We start from the raw sequence: 15,488 nt of genomic DNA, 5'->3' as shown, positions 1-15,488 counted from the left end.
GGCTATTTATATATCAGGTGGTCACCATGGGATTCTTCCACTCAATCAGCTGTGCTCCAAAGTGTGCAAACAATTCTCTGAAATAGTTGAGATAGATCTCTATTTAAAGACATGGGAAAAGACATAACTATAATTACTAGGAATTTGCAAGAACTAGAAGAAAATTTGGGTGAAAATTTAGGTAAAAATTTGAAAAACCTAAAGGAGTAGATAATTTCCCAGAAAATTGTAAATTAGCAAGACTGACCCAAGAAAAGGTGCAAACCTGACTAGACAGATTATCATAAAAGAGATTGAAAAGATGTTTCAGATTCTACCATTGCAAGAGCAATGTATCAGTAGGATATGGGGAAGCTTTAAAGAATCTTTGTGACGAAAAGTCTCCAATAAACCGTACACTTCATCAACAAAATTTTCTTGACCTCTACACATTTTTCTGTTGTCCCACTCATGTTCACATTTCCCCACTTACTGAATTTAGGGTCCGTTATTCATCATTGTAGTCTCTTCCTTGCATATACACTCACCAGGAAGGACTTTTTCTCTCTTCCTCAAATCAATGTGACAAAAAAAAAAAAAATCAGCTAGTTAAACTCAGCTCTCTTCTACTATGAACCTGCCTCTAGTAGCTGAATGGACGATAATGACTAGAGAAAATGTAGGCTATTGCAAGTGGGTCCCCAGTAGTCGTGCCTGACAATCTAATATCACATTTCCCTTATTAATTCATAACTCAACTCTGTGATACCATGAAAAGGCACCTTTACTTCTTTTCAACTGTCCAACATTTCTTCCCATCTTTTCCATCTCAGTTTATGATAGTGCTTCTAAGAAAATTGAAAGAACTCCAGGGCCTGGAACTTCTTTCCTTCTTCGTACTATATTCCATGTACTCTTGATACTTGTACCCATATAGTCAGCCTTCAATCCTGTTATGATGGAGAAACTGTTCTTTCTCCCACCTAAGGTCATCTCCTTCTCTTAAGCTTTGGATTATAATTTGCTCTCACCAATTCTACATCTTTGCTACTTTAACGATCCCCTCTTTCTTCTGCATCATCATTTCCCCCCTATTTCACTCTATTATTCCCTTTGTCTGCAAATATGTTGTAATATCTCCAAACTTAAAAATAAATTCCCTTTCTATCAGTCCCCCATCTCTCTATCACTTATTTCTCCACTCCATTTTGTAGCAACTTCCCAAAAGAAGGTATTCTCCATTTCTCAGATGTAATTCTATATTGAACTCCCCAAAATTAGACTTCATTTTCACAGTTCCACTGAAATAGCATTTATCAAGATCATCAGTGAATTTGAATATTACCAAATCCAATGGTAAATTTTCAGTCCTTATCTTCAATATCTCAAGAGAGTTTGACTCAGATTTTCAGTTCAGTCTTGAGCTATTTTCAGTTCAGTCTTGAGCTGGTGAGCTATATTACCTGGCTTGCAAGATACCATGCACAGAGTAGGGTTTTCTCCTACCTCATTTGCTGCCCTTTCTCAACCTTCCTGCCTGATTTCTTCCATTCTTCCTAACCTCTAAATCCTCTCATGGATTGAGGTCTGAGAGTTTTCTATCTGACTCTTTCCTAAGAAAGCAGATCTGGTCCTATGTCTTTAAATACCACCATTTATTTGTGATTCTTAAATTTAGATATGTAGCCTGAACCTCTTCTTGGAATTTTAGATTTTTATACACACTGCCTACTCTAATCTACAGCTCCACTTAAATGGCTAACAGGCTTTTCAAATTTTAACATGTCAAAAAATAATAAAAAAATGGAAGGAAGGAAGGAAGAGAAAGAAAGAAAGAAAGAAAGAAAGAGAGAGAAAGAGAGAAAGAAAGAGAAAGATAACATATCCCAGGCTTCCTCCTCTTACTCCAGTCTTACCCATTTTAGTAAATGACACCACAATTTACCCAATGACTCATGTTAAAAACCTAACTCTTTGAGAAATGGCTAATTCTAGGATTGGGGCAGGGTAAATACAAGATGAATCTGAATCATCTTACAGTGATGAAAAGTAAGAAAGGGAAAGAAAAAAGGATAGGCACATGAGAAGTCTATGTCATGTGAGAAGAACAGAAGGACTGACCTGAAAGAACTCTCTATGGTCAAAGTTGGAATAATTTAAGCAATAAAAATTAATGACAGTATTAGATTATAACCCAAAGAATAAAATGAATATCTGTGAGTCTATAATGATATAAATAAATGACTAAATAAATAAATAGGAGAGAAGGAACTAATCTTCCTTACATTAAATTCTGTGATATGATATTTATGACGTCACATAAAAATGCATGTGTGTCTGCATAAAAGGGAATTATTCAAGGAAACCAATTTTGAAGAACAGAATAGTTTTTGGACATTGGGTCCACATTTTTTTTCAAGCAGAAACCAACTTTTAAATATAAAATTGATTGCAGGGCTCCTTAATTTCACAAGGAAAATAGAGAATTGTTGCTAGAATTGATCAGATTCCCAAGAAATGTATAAATTCTTACAGATGGTCCTAGGAACATAGTTAAATTGCAGACTGTGTTAGTCAGTGTACTTTCATGTTCAGCTGCAGAAAATAGAAATTAAACTTAAAAAAAGAAAAAGCAATATCCACTGTCAGAAATAAAAGAGGAAGATCTTTACAGCACTTGTTCCCTCGACTTTCAGTTAATGAAGCAGTCTACAGTATCTATTTTAATTGTTTTGATTTTCCTGCATGGAAACCACACAGTTACTATTCTGCAGGGTGGGAATGCCCAAATAAAGTCTTGAAGGGTTGCTGGCACTGCCCTGAAAACTTCCATTCTCTTAAAAGAAATGAGAAAAAAACACATATTTGTTACATAAGAATATGTTTTTCTCTGCCACTGTAAGATGTAAGGAGCCTGACCAAAATTTCCCTGTAGAAAGTGCCCAGCACCTAATTACTACTTAATGCGTTTATATACTTTCTCCACATTTCAGGAATATTGCATGTAGTGGCAGACAGAAATGGGGTATATATAATTATGTACTTAATCTGACCCCAAATTGGTCTGCTTGTAACACCAAGGAGCACATTGGCTAATGTCAAGTATGTGTGGATGAAGAAAAGAAAAAAATCTAGACATCATATGAGGAAATTTTGTTACAGAAGTCTATCTATTGATAGACTTCATGATAGATGACTTAATAATAAAGTGATTTTACCATAAAGTGAATAATGACTGAACCCTGAGTGAAGATATTTTACAGATATGAGTAGAGAAATGAAGATTCAATGCAGTTCGAGAGAAATATTAGTGGCATGACAATGTAATAAAAAGTGTTTAGGCTCTGGAGTACCAAAAAACAAAGAGGTTGACATCTTTTGATGTTTTCATCTTTCTTCTGTGACTTTGGGCAAATTACTTAATATCAGTTTCTTCATCTATTGAATGGGCATATGAACTCTGATTTTGCATTTTGTAGGGAAGTCAGTAGGCAAGGCAGTGAGGAAATGCAATTTTCAGAGGAAGGGCAGAGACTGAACACAAATGGGCACATAGTTGACACACTAAGACAATCCTCATAAAGACATGAGCTATTTCACCATCTGAGCTGTTGGAGCGAGGGTTGGAAGAGACTGCTCCTTGTCTTCAAGAATATAGTGCTAGAGGGGGGACCTTCAAGATGACGGAGTAGTAAGACTTGGAGATCACCTTCCTCCCCACAAATACATCAAAAATACATCTACATGTGGAACAACTGTTACAGAACACCTAATGAACGCTGGCAGAAGACCTCAGACTTCCTGAAAGGCAAGAAAATCCCCACATACCTGGGTAGGGCAAAAGAAAAAAGAAAAAACAGAGACAAAAGAATAGAGACTGGACCTGCACCTCTGGGAGGGAGCTGTGAAGGAGGAAAAGTTTCCATGCACTAGGAAGCCCCTTCACTGGCGGAGACGGAGGGTGGACGCGGGGGAGCCATGGAGGAGAGTGCAGCAACAGGGGTGCAGAGGGCAAAGCGGAGAGATCTCTGCACAGAGGATCAGTGCCAACCAGCACTCACCAGCCTGAGAGGCTTGTCTGCTCACCTGCAGGTGTGGGTGGGGCCTGGGAGCTGAGGCTCGGGCTTCAGAGGTCAGATCCCAGGGAGAGAACTGAGGTTGGCTGTGTAAACACAGCCTGAAGAGGGCTAGTGTGCCACAGCTAGCTGGGAGGGAGTCCGGGAAAAACTCTGGACCTGCCTAAGAGGCAAGATACCATTGTTTTGTGGTGTGCGAGGAGAGGGGATTCCTTCCCTGTCTGCCCACAGAAGGTAGAGCACTGCCTAAATGAGCTCCAGAAAAGGGTATGAGCCATGGCTATCAGCTCAGACCCCAGAGATGGGCATGAACCACTAACACTGCTGCTGCAGCCACCAAGAATCCATGTGCAAGCACAGGTCACTATCCACACCCTTGACCCCAGGATCCTGTGCAGCCAGACACTGCCAGGGTCCAGTGATCCAGGGACAACTTCCCCAGGAGAACACACGGCGTGCCTCAGGCTGTTGCAACGTCACACTGGCCTCTGCTGCCGCAGGCTCGCCCCACATTCCAATTATAACTACCGTACCCCTCCCTCCCCCCAGCCTGAGTGAGCCAGAGCCCCTTAATCAGCCACTGCTTTAACCCCGTCCTGTCTGGGCAGGAACAGAAGCCTGGGGGCAACCTACATGCAGAGGTGGGGACAAAACCAAAACTGGGGTTTCCCTGGTGGCACAGTGGTTGAGAATCTGCCTGCCGATGCAGGGGACATGGGTTCCAGCCCTGGTCTGGGAAGATCCCACATGCCGTGGAGCAACTAGGCCCGTGAGCCACAACTACTAAGCCTGCGTGTCTGGAGCGTGTGCTCCACAACAAGAGAGGCCGCGATAGTGAGAGGCCCGCGCACCGTGATGAAGAGTGGCTCCCGTTTGCCGCAAGTAGAGAAAGCCCTCGCACAGAAACGAAGACCCAACACAGCCAAAAATTAATTAATTAATTAATTAATTAATAATTAAAAAAAAAAGAACACAAAGCTGAACCCCAGGAGCTGTTCGAAGAAAGAAGAGAAAGGGAAATCTCTCCCAGCAGCCTCAGGAGCAGTGGATTAAATCTCCACAGTCAACTTCATGTACCCTGCATCTGTGGGATAACTGAATAGACAACGAATCAACCCAAAATTGAGGCAGTGGACTTCAGGAGCAACTGTAGACTTGGAGTTTCCTGTCTGTGACTGACTTGTATCTGATTTTTATGTTTATCTTAGTATAGTTTTTAGTACTTATTATCATTGGTGGATTTGTTTATTGGTTTTGTTGCTCTCTTTTTTTTTCTTTTTTTATTACTTTTTAATTTTTTAAATTTAATAATTAAAATTTTTTAAATTTATTTTATTTATTATTATTATTAAGTTTTCCTTTTTAAAATTAATTAATTAATTTATTTATTTATTTATTTTTGGCTGTGTTGGGTCTTTGTTTCTGTGTGAGGGCTTTCTCTAGTTGCGGCAAGCAGGGTCCACTCTTCATCGCAGTGCGCGGGCCTCTCACTATCGTGGCCTCTCTTGTTGCAGAGCACAGGCTCCAGATGTGCAGGCTCAGTAGTTGTGGCTCACGGGCCTAGTTGCTCAGCGGCATGTGGGATCTTCCCAGACCAGGGCTCGAACCCGTGTCCCCTGCATTAGCAGGCAGATTCTCAACCATTGCACCACCAGGGAAGTCCTATTATTTTATTTTTAATTTTTTTTCCTCCCTTTTCTTCTGAGCTGTGTGGCTGACAGGGTCTTGTTGCTCCAGCTTAGTGTCAGGCCTGAGACTCTGAGGTGGGAGAGCCGATTTCAGGATATTGGACCACCAGAGACCTCCCAGCCCCATGTAATATCAACTGGTGAGAGCTCTGCCAGAGATATCTGTCTCAACGCTAACACCCAGCTCCACTCAATGGCCAGCAAGCTCCAGTGCTGGATGCCCCAGGCCAAACAACTAGCAAGACAGCAGCACAACCCCACCTATTAACAGAGAGGCTGCCTAAAATCAAATAAGTTCACAGACACCCCAAAACACACGGCCGGACGTGGCCCTGCCCACCAGAAAGACAAGATCCAGCCACATCCACCAGAACACAGGCACCAGTCCCCTCCACCAGGAAGCCTACAGAACCCACTGATCCAACCTTACCCACTGGGGGCAGACACCAAAAACAATGGGAACTACAAACCTGCAGCCTTCAAAAAGGAGACACCAAACGCAGTCAGTTAAGCAAAACGAGAAGACAGAGAAATACGCAGCAGATGAAAGAGCAAGGTAAAATCCCACCAGACCAAATAAATGAAGAGGAAATAGGCAGTCTACCTGAAAAAGAATTCAGAGTAATGATAGAGAAGATGATCCAAAATCTTGGCAATAGAATGGAGAGAATACAAGAAACGTTTAACAAGGACCTAGAAGAACTAAACAGCGAACAAACAATGATGAACAACACAACAAATGAAATTTAAAATTCTCTAGAAGAAATAAATAGCAGAATAACTGAGACAGAAGAACAGATAAGTGACCTGGAAGATAAAATAGTGGAAATAACGACTGCAGAGCAGAATAAAGAAAAAAGAATGAAATGAATTGAGCACAGTCTCAGAGACCTCGGGGACAACATTAAATGCACCAACATTCAATAGGGGTCCCAGAAGAAGAAGATAAAACAAAAGGGTCTGAGAAAATGTTTAAAGAGATTATAGTTGAAAATTTCCCTAACATGGGAAAGGAAATAGTCAATCAAGTCTAGGAAGGGCCGAGAGTCCCATACAGGATAAATCCAAGGAGAAACAAGCCAAGACACATATTAATCAAACTATCAAAAATTAAATACAAAGGAAAAATATTAAAAGCAGCAAGGGAAGAGCAACAAATAACATACAGGGGAGTCCCCATAAGGTTAACAGCTGATCTTTCAGCAGAAACTCTGCATACCGGAAGGGAGTGGCAGGACATATTTAAAGTGATGAAAGGGAAAAACCTACAACGAAGATTACTCTGCCCAGCAAGGATCTCATTCAGATTCGACGGAGAAATTAAAACTTTTACAGACAAGCAAAAGTTAACAGAATTCAGTCCCACAAAACCAGCTTTACAACAAATGCTAAAGGAACTTCTCTAGGCAGGAAACACAAGAGAAGGAAAAGACCTACAAAAACAAACCCAAAACAATTAAGAAATGGTAATAGCAATATACATATCAATAATTACCTTAATTGTAAATGGATTAAATTCTCCAACCAAAAGACACAGCCAAAACGCTGAATGCATACAAAAACAAGATCTGTATATATGCTGTCTACAAGAGATCCACTTCAGACCTAGAGACACATACAGACTGAAAGTGAAGGGATGGAAAAAGATATTCCATGCAAATGGAAATTAAAAGAAAGCTGGAGTAGCAATTCTCATATCAGACTAAATAGACTTTATAATAAAGAAAAGAGACAAAGAAGGACACTACATAATGATCAAGGGATCAATCCAAGAAGAAGATATAACAACTGTAAATATTTATGCATCCAAAATAGGAGCACCTCAATACATAAGGCAAATGCTAACAGCCATAAAAGGGGAAATCGACAGTAACACAATAATAGTAGGGGACTTTAACACCCCACTTTCACCAATGGACTGATCATCCAAAATGAAAATAAATATGGAAACACAAGTTTTAAATGACACATTAAACAAGATGGACTTAACTGATATTTATAGGACATTCCATCCCAAAACAGTAGAATACACTTTCTTCTCAAGTGCTCATGGAACATTCTCCAGGATAGATCATATCTTGGGTCACAAATCAAGCCTTGGTAAATCTAAGAAATCTGAAATCATATCAAGTATCTTTTCCAACCACAACGCTATGAGACTAGATATCAATTACAGGAAAAAAACTGTAAAAAATACAAACACATGGAGGCTAAACAATATGCTACTAAATAACCAAGAGATCACTGAAGAAATCAAAGAGGAAATCAAAATATACCTAGAAACAAATGACAATGAAAACACAATGGCCCAAAACCTATGGGATGCAGCAAAAGCAGTTCTAGGAGGGAAGTTTATAGCAATACCTTCCTACCTCGAGAAACAAGAAAAATCTCAAAAAAACAACCTAACCTTACACCTAAGGCAATTAGAGAAACAAGAACAAAAAATCCCCAAAGTTAGCAGAAGGAAAGAAATCATAAAGATCAGAAGGTCAGAAAAAAATGAAAAATAAATTAAGGAAACAATAGCAAAGATCAATAAAACTAAAACTGGTTCCTTGAGAAGATAAACAAAATTGATAAACCATTAGCCAGGCTCATCAAGAAAAAAAGGGAGAAGACTCAAATCAACAGAACCAGAAATGGAAAAGGAGAAATAACAACTGACACTGCAGAAATACAAAGGATCATGAGCTATTACTACAAGAAACTATATGCCAATAAAATGGACAACGTGGAAAAAATGGACAAATTCTTAGAAAAGCACAACCTTCCGAGACTGAACCAGGAAGAAATAGAAAATATAAACAGACCAATCACAAGCACTGAAATTGAAACTGTGATTAAAAATCTTCCAGCAAACAAAAGCCCAGGACCAGATGGCTTCACAGGCGAATTTTATCAAGCATTTAGAGAAGAGCTAACACCTATCCTTCTCAAACTCTTACAAAATACAGCAGAGGGAGGAAATACTCCCAAACTCATTCTACGAGGCCACCATCACCCTGATAACAAAACCAGAAAAAGATGTCACAAAAAAAGAAAACTACAGGCCAATATCACTGATGAACATAGATGCAAAAATCCTCAACAAAATACTAGCAAACAGACTCCAACAGCACATTAAAAGGATCCTACACCATGTTCAAGTGGGGTTATCCCAGGAATGCAAGGATTCTTCAATATACGCAAATCAAGCAATGTGATATACCATATTAACAAACTGAAAGATAAAAACCATGTGATCATCTCAATAGATGCAGAAAAATCTTCTGACAAAATTCAACACACATTTATTATAAAAACTCTCCAGAAAGTACGAATAGGGGGAACTTAACTCAACATAATAAAGGCCATATATGACAAACCCACAGCCAGCATTGTTCTCAATGGTGAAAAGCTGAAATAATATCCTCTAAAATCAGGAACAAGACAAGGATGCCCACTCTCACCACTATTATTCAACATAGTTTTGGAAGCTTTAGCCACAGCAATCAGAGAAGAAAAAGAAATAAAAGGAATCCAAATAGGAAAAGAAGAAGTAAAACTGTCACTGCTTGCAGATGACATGATACTATACAAAGAGAATCCTAAAGATGCTACCAGAAAACTACTAGAGCTAATCAATGAATTTGGTAAAGTAGCAGGATACAAAACTAATGCACAGAAATCTCTTGCATTCCTATATACTAATGATGAAATATCTGAAAGAGAAATTAAGGAAACACTCCCATTTATCATTGCAACAAAAAGAATCAAATACCTAGGAATAAACCTACCTAAGGAGACAAAAGACCTGTATGCAGAAAACTATAAGACACTGATGAAAGAAAATAAAGATGATACAAACAGATGGAGAGATATACCATGCTCTTGGATTGGAAGAATCAACATTGTGAAAATTACTAATACTACCCAAAGCAATCTACAGATTCAGTGCAATTCCTATCAAACTACCAATGGCATTCTTCCCCGAACTAGAATAAAAAATGTCACAATTTGTAGGGAAAAACAAAAGACCCCGAATAGCCAATACACTCTTGAGAAAGAAAAACAGAGATGGAGGAATCAGGCTCCCTGACTTCAGACTATACTACAAAGTTACAGTAATCAAGACAGTATGGTACTGGCAAAAAAACAGAAATATAGATCAATGGAACAGAATAGAAAGCCCAGAGGTAAACCCACACACATATTGTCACCTTATCTTTGATAAAGCAGGCAAGAACGTACAATGGAGAAAAGACAGCCTCTTCAATAAGTGGTGCTGGGAAAACTGTACAGCTACATGTCAAAGAATGAAATTAGAACACTCCCTAACACCATTCACAAAAATAAACTCAAAATTGATTAAAGGCCTAATTGTAAGGCCAGACACTATAAAACTCTTAGAGGAAAACATAGGAAGAACACTCTATGACATAAATCACAGCAAGATCCTTTTTGACCCACCTCCTAGAGAAAGGGAATAAAAACAAAAATAAACAAATGGAACCTAATGAAACTTAAAAGCTTTTGCACAGCAAAGGAAACCATAAACCAGACGAAAAGACAACCCTCAGAATGGGAGAAAATATTTCCAAACAAAGCAACTGACAAAGGATTAATATTCAAAATTTATAAGCAGCTCATGAAGCTCAATAGCAAAAAAACAAACAAACCAATCCAAAAATGGGCAGAAGACCTAAATAGACATTTCTCCAAAGAAGATATACAGATTGTCAACAAACACATGAAAGGATGCTCAACATCACTAATCATTAGAGAAATGCAAATCAAAACTACAATGAGGTATCACCTCACACCAGTCAGAATGGCCATCATCAAAAAATCTACAAACAATAAATGCTGGAGAGGGTGTGGAGAAAAAGGAACCCTCTTGCACTGTTGGTGGGAATGTAAATTGATACAGCCACTATGGAGAACCGTATGGAGGTTCCTTAAACAACTAAAAATAGAACTACCATACGACCCAGCAATCCCACTACTGGGCATATACCCTGAGAAAACTGTAATTCAAAGAGTCATGTACCACAATGTTCATTGCAGCACTATTTACAATAGCCAGGATATGGAAGCAACCTAAGTGTCCTCCGACAGATGAATGGATAAAGAAGATGTGGCCCATATATACAATGGAATATTACTCAGCCATAAAAAGAAACGAAATTGAGTTATTTGTAGTGAGGTGGATGCACCTAGAGACTGTCATACAGAGTGAAGTAAGTCAGAAAGAGAAAAATAAATACCGTATGCTAACACATATATATGGAATCTAAAAAAAAAAAAAAAAAAAAAAGTTCTGAAGAACCTAGGGGCAGGACAGGAATAAAGACGCAGATGTAGAGAATGGACTTGAGGACACAGGGAGGGGGAAGGGTAAACTGAGATGAAGTGAGAGAGTGGCATTGACATATATACACTACCAAATGTAAAAGAGTTAGCTAGTGGGAAGCAGCAGCATAGCACAGGAAGATCAGCTTGGTGCTGTGTGACCACCTAGAGGGGTGGAATATGGAGGGTGGGAGGGAGACGCAAGAGGGAGGGGATATGGGGATATATGTATACATATAGCTGATTCACTTTGTTATACAGCAGAAACTAACTAACTAACTAAACTAGTTATAACTAACTAACTAAAGCAATTATACTCCAATAAAGATGTTTAAAAACCAATCAAAGCATTAAAATCCAAAAAAAAAAAAAAGAAAATAATGCTAGGAAGATGTGTATGTCTATGTGTAGGCACATATCTTCCATAGATCTTAAGGGAAACCCATAACCCCATATGCAGTGGGAGAAAATGAGGCCCTCCCATAGTGAGAACAGAGCCATGTCATGGGGGTCGGAGGAAGCACTGAGGTTGGTATTTGACCTCCAGATCCCTTTTTGCCTTTCTCAGTTACTTGAACTAAGATAGCTCTTTTTTGTTTAAGCTAGATTGTGTAGGGCTTCTTCACTTGAGTAAAAAGTCTTTTGACTACCATAACCGTGACCATTAACTGACTATTTTACAGAAGTGCTAGGACAAATGCCAAGTATTACCAGTAAAAGAAATGCAATTAAAGAACGGGTATAGTTATTTATTACCAGTAAGGAAAATAAAGTCAATGTGGTTATGTTGACAGGTCCTGTTTTACCATCATACTGAATGAATTCTCTCTCTCTCTTTTATCGTACATAGAGAATTTAAATACTAAAAAATAAAAAAAGAAAGAAATCTAAAAAGGTAATTTCTCCCAGCCTTTTAAGATAGAGGAACCAGTTGATTTCTTTGATTCATGCCTGGTAATCAGACTACAAAATGAATGCAGATCAATGCCAGATGGAGGCTATCAGAACAAAAATTGGCCACAAAGAAACAAAAATGTGTTTAAAGTTAATCTGCAGCTACAATATGTGGGATGCTGAACAGAGCAATTTTGTTCCCTTTTATCGTACCTCAATGTTGAAGAAAGATTTTTTTTTAATAAAGTGAATGATTTATCCTTTAACCCATTTGCAAAATAGGTAAAGAAGACTCAGCAAACCACTATATCTATTTATTTGTACTAAACACTAGTGTTTCTAGCTTTTCCTTCTTCCACATTAAGCAATATCTATACTTTATCTTTTTACTACTCCCCAGTTAAGTGGAAAAAAGTATAGCGCTTTTTTGCACCATTTTTTTCTTATATTACCATATGTGTGTGTGTGTGTGTGTGTGTGTGGATTTGAAATGCATTTTGAAACATTTTATTGTGTTTATTTATTTTTGTAGCCTTTGATCAACGTCTCAGTGTTTCCCCCACCCTCCAGACTCTGGAAACCATCAGTCTATTCTGTTTCTATGAGTTTGTTTGTTTTTTAATATCACATATAAGTGAGATCATACAGTATTTGTTTTTCTCTGTCTGACTTATTTCACTTAGCATTAATGCCCAAAATTCCATCCATGTTGTCACAAATGGCAGGATTTTCTTCTTTTTATGGCTGAATAATATCCATTGCATATATACACCACAACTTCTATATTCATTCATCCATCAATGGACACAGGTTGGTTACTGTAAATAATGCTGCAATGAACATAAGGGGTGCATATTTCTCTTTGAGATAGTGATTTTATTTCCTCTGGGCATTTGCCCAGATGTGGGAATATGGTTTTAATTTTTTGAGGAACCTCATATTGTTTTCCATAGTGGCTGCACAGGGGTTCCCTATTCTCCACATTCTTGCCAACATTTGTTATCTCTTGTCTTTTTGATAGTAGCTATTCTAACAAGTGTGAGGTAATTTCTCATTGCTGTTTTGATCTGCATTTCCCTGATGATTACTGAAGTTGAGCACCTTTTCATGAACTTGTTGGTCATCATATGTCTACTTTGGAAAAATTCTATTCAGGTCCTTTGCCCATTTTTTTTAATGGATAATTTATTTATTATTGAGTTTCATGAATTCCTTATATATTTTGAATATTAACTCCTTATGAGATATATTATTTGCAAATACTTCCTCTATTCCACAGATTGCTTTTTCATTTTGTTGATTATTTTATTTGCTGTGCAGAGCTTTTCAGTTTGATGTAGTATTACTTGTTGATTTTTGCTTTCGTTGCTTGTGCTTTTAGTGTCATTTCCAGAAACCCATTGCCAAGAACAATGTCAAGGAGATTTTCCCATATATTTTCCTTTAGGAGTTTTGCAGTTTTCAGCCTTACAATTAAGTCCTTAATCCTTTACAAGTTAATTTTTGTGAACGGTGTATGATAGGGGTCCAGTTTCATTATTTTTATATGAATGTACAGTTTTTCCAACACCATTTATTGAAGAGACTCTCCTTTCTTCATTGAGTGTTTTTGACTCCCTTGTAAAGTATTAGTTGGTCAAACATGCCTGAGTTTATTTTAGGGGTATTTAATTTGTTCCAGCAATCTACGGTCTGTTTTTATGCCAGTACCATACTGTTTTAATTACTATAGTTTTGTAATACAGTTTGAAATAAGGAAGAGTGACACCTTCAACTTTGTTCTCTCTCAATGAAACATATTTTTAAGTGGATTTTAAAATAACCTTGAACATTTTTAAGGACCTCTTAATATACCCACATTTCCAGACTAAATTATATTCTCATGTGAAATTAAAGAATATTTTATGATAAAACAGAGTCAAAAGCAATAATAGTTTTATATTAGAAAAAATAGTTTTCACTTCATCATATTAAAAGTTTGAAGAAAAATAGGATTATCTTGATATATTCCAGTGAAGAATTTGATGTAACTTTATGTTCATTATTAATTAAAAACCTTTAATGGAAGGATACCTCCTTAATATAAGATAAAGGATATCCTACAGTCAAATTAAAGGTGAAAACCTGGAAACATTTCCATTAAAAGAAAAAAACCCTATGCCTTTCTTAGTACCAAAAATTAATCTGTTAGAACATATACAGAAAAGTCTCATTCATAACAGGTATGAAAATATTTTAAAAACTTAGGGACTCAAGAAAAATTCACCGCAAGAAGAAAAGCATAAAACTCTACTGTGGGTAAAATGACAGTTAAATATGGAAAGATTATCTGACATTCCTGGAATGGAATTATAAGGTGTCAATTTGCCTTATGGCCCAAATTAACCTATAAATTTAATGTAAATCCAATGGCATAGCAGTGGTTTTTTTGGTAGCTTGACAATATTCTTATAAAATTCAAATAATAATTATGTGAGAATAACTAATAGAGTCTTTAAAGAGTATGGTAGTGTATTGTGTTTCTCTTCATGGCAGTGGGTTAGGGAATATTGGGAACTCCTATGTGAGATAAAACTTACTACAGAGTCATAATATAACAGTGTTGTTGGTTTAGGTATAACCATCTAGGTGATGAAATAGAAAGAAAACTACAGACACTGATCCTACTACAAACACTGAATAAGAATTTGGTTCAAGATAAGAACAGAACTTCAAATTGATAGAAAATATTATATTATTCAGTATATGATTTTAGGAAAACTGGAAATTTATCTATTTCACAGAGTACGCCAACATAATTTTCAATTGGTCTAATGATCTAAATTTTTAATGGAAATTTATGAAAGTTCTAGAGGAGGTTATTTGTGTACAATTAATCTTTGGAGCTGAGGTCTCCCCAAACATCTCCTAAAAGTCAAATCCATGATATATTTGACCACAAAGACATATTTCTATGGCAAACATAAACAGAGTTAAAAGACCAATGACAAAATAGGAATGATACTATTGCATATATGTTAATCAAAAATCCTCAATATAAAACAATGAAAAAGAAAATCATAATAAAAAAAGAACCAAAATAGACAATTTATACACACAAAAAAGGGCAAATAAATAAATATATAAATAATTAGCTTCCTACTATTCAGAGAAATTCAAGTTAAAGCATTAAGAGAATATCACTTTTGCTCTGTGCTTTGTGACCACCTAGAGGGGTGGGATAGGGAGGATGGGAGGGAGATACAAGAGGGAGGAGATATGGGGACATATGTATATGTATAGCTGATTCACTTTGTTATAAAGCAGAAACTAACACACCATTGTAAAGCAGTTATACTCCAATAAAGATGTTAAAAAAAAAAGAGAGATTATCAGTTTTTGCCTATCAAATTGGCCAGGTGTATATGTACATATGTACGTATATAAGTATGCACCGAGAGAGTGAGAGAATGCCTACTAAGGTTGGCAAGATGTTAGAGGAAAAGGCACTCAGTTACTTCAATTACTAGAAGTGAGC

The 15,488-nt window shown here is 37.2% G+C and overlaps 1 protein-coding gene across 4 annotated transcripts in view; it reads right to left on the bottom strand.

The window, feature by feature from the left end:
• CSRNP3 (cysteine and serine rich nuclear protein 3) overlaps window positions 1–15,488 on the bottom strand; it is a gene marked incomplete at its 5' end in the record, with an annotated part of 256,996 nt that overhangs the window by 153,010 nt on the left and 88,498 nt on the right. The window contains one exon of one of the 4 annotated variants that reach the window (XM_082465030.1): window positions 473–6,165. The exons of the other annotated variants lie outside the window; for them this stretch is intronic. Of the gene's footprint in view, window positions 1–472; window positions 6,166–15,488 lie in introns of those variants that run through there. 4 annotated transcript variants of the gene reach the window in all.

Source organism: Balaenoptera physalus (assembly GCF_965194825.1).
Source record: "Balaenoptera physalus genome assembly, chromosome: 6".
Taxonomy (NCBI): Eukaryota; Metazoa; Chordata; class Mammalia; order Artiodactyla; family Balaenopteridae; genus Balaenoptera; species Balaenoptera physalus.
This window is presented reverse-complemented; position numbering and strand designations above follow the sequence as displayed.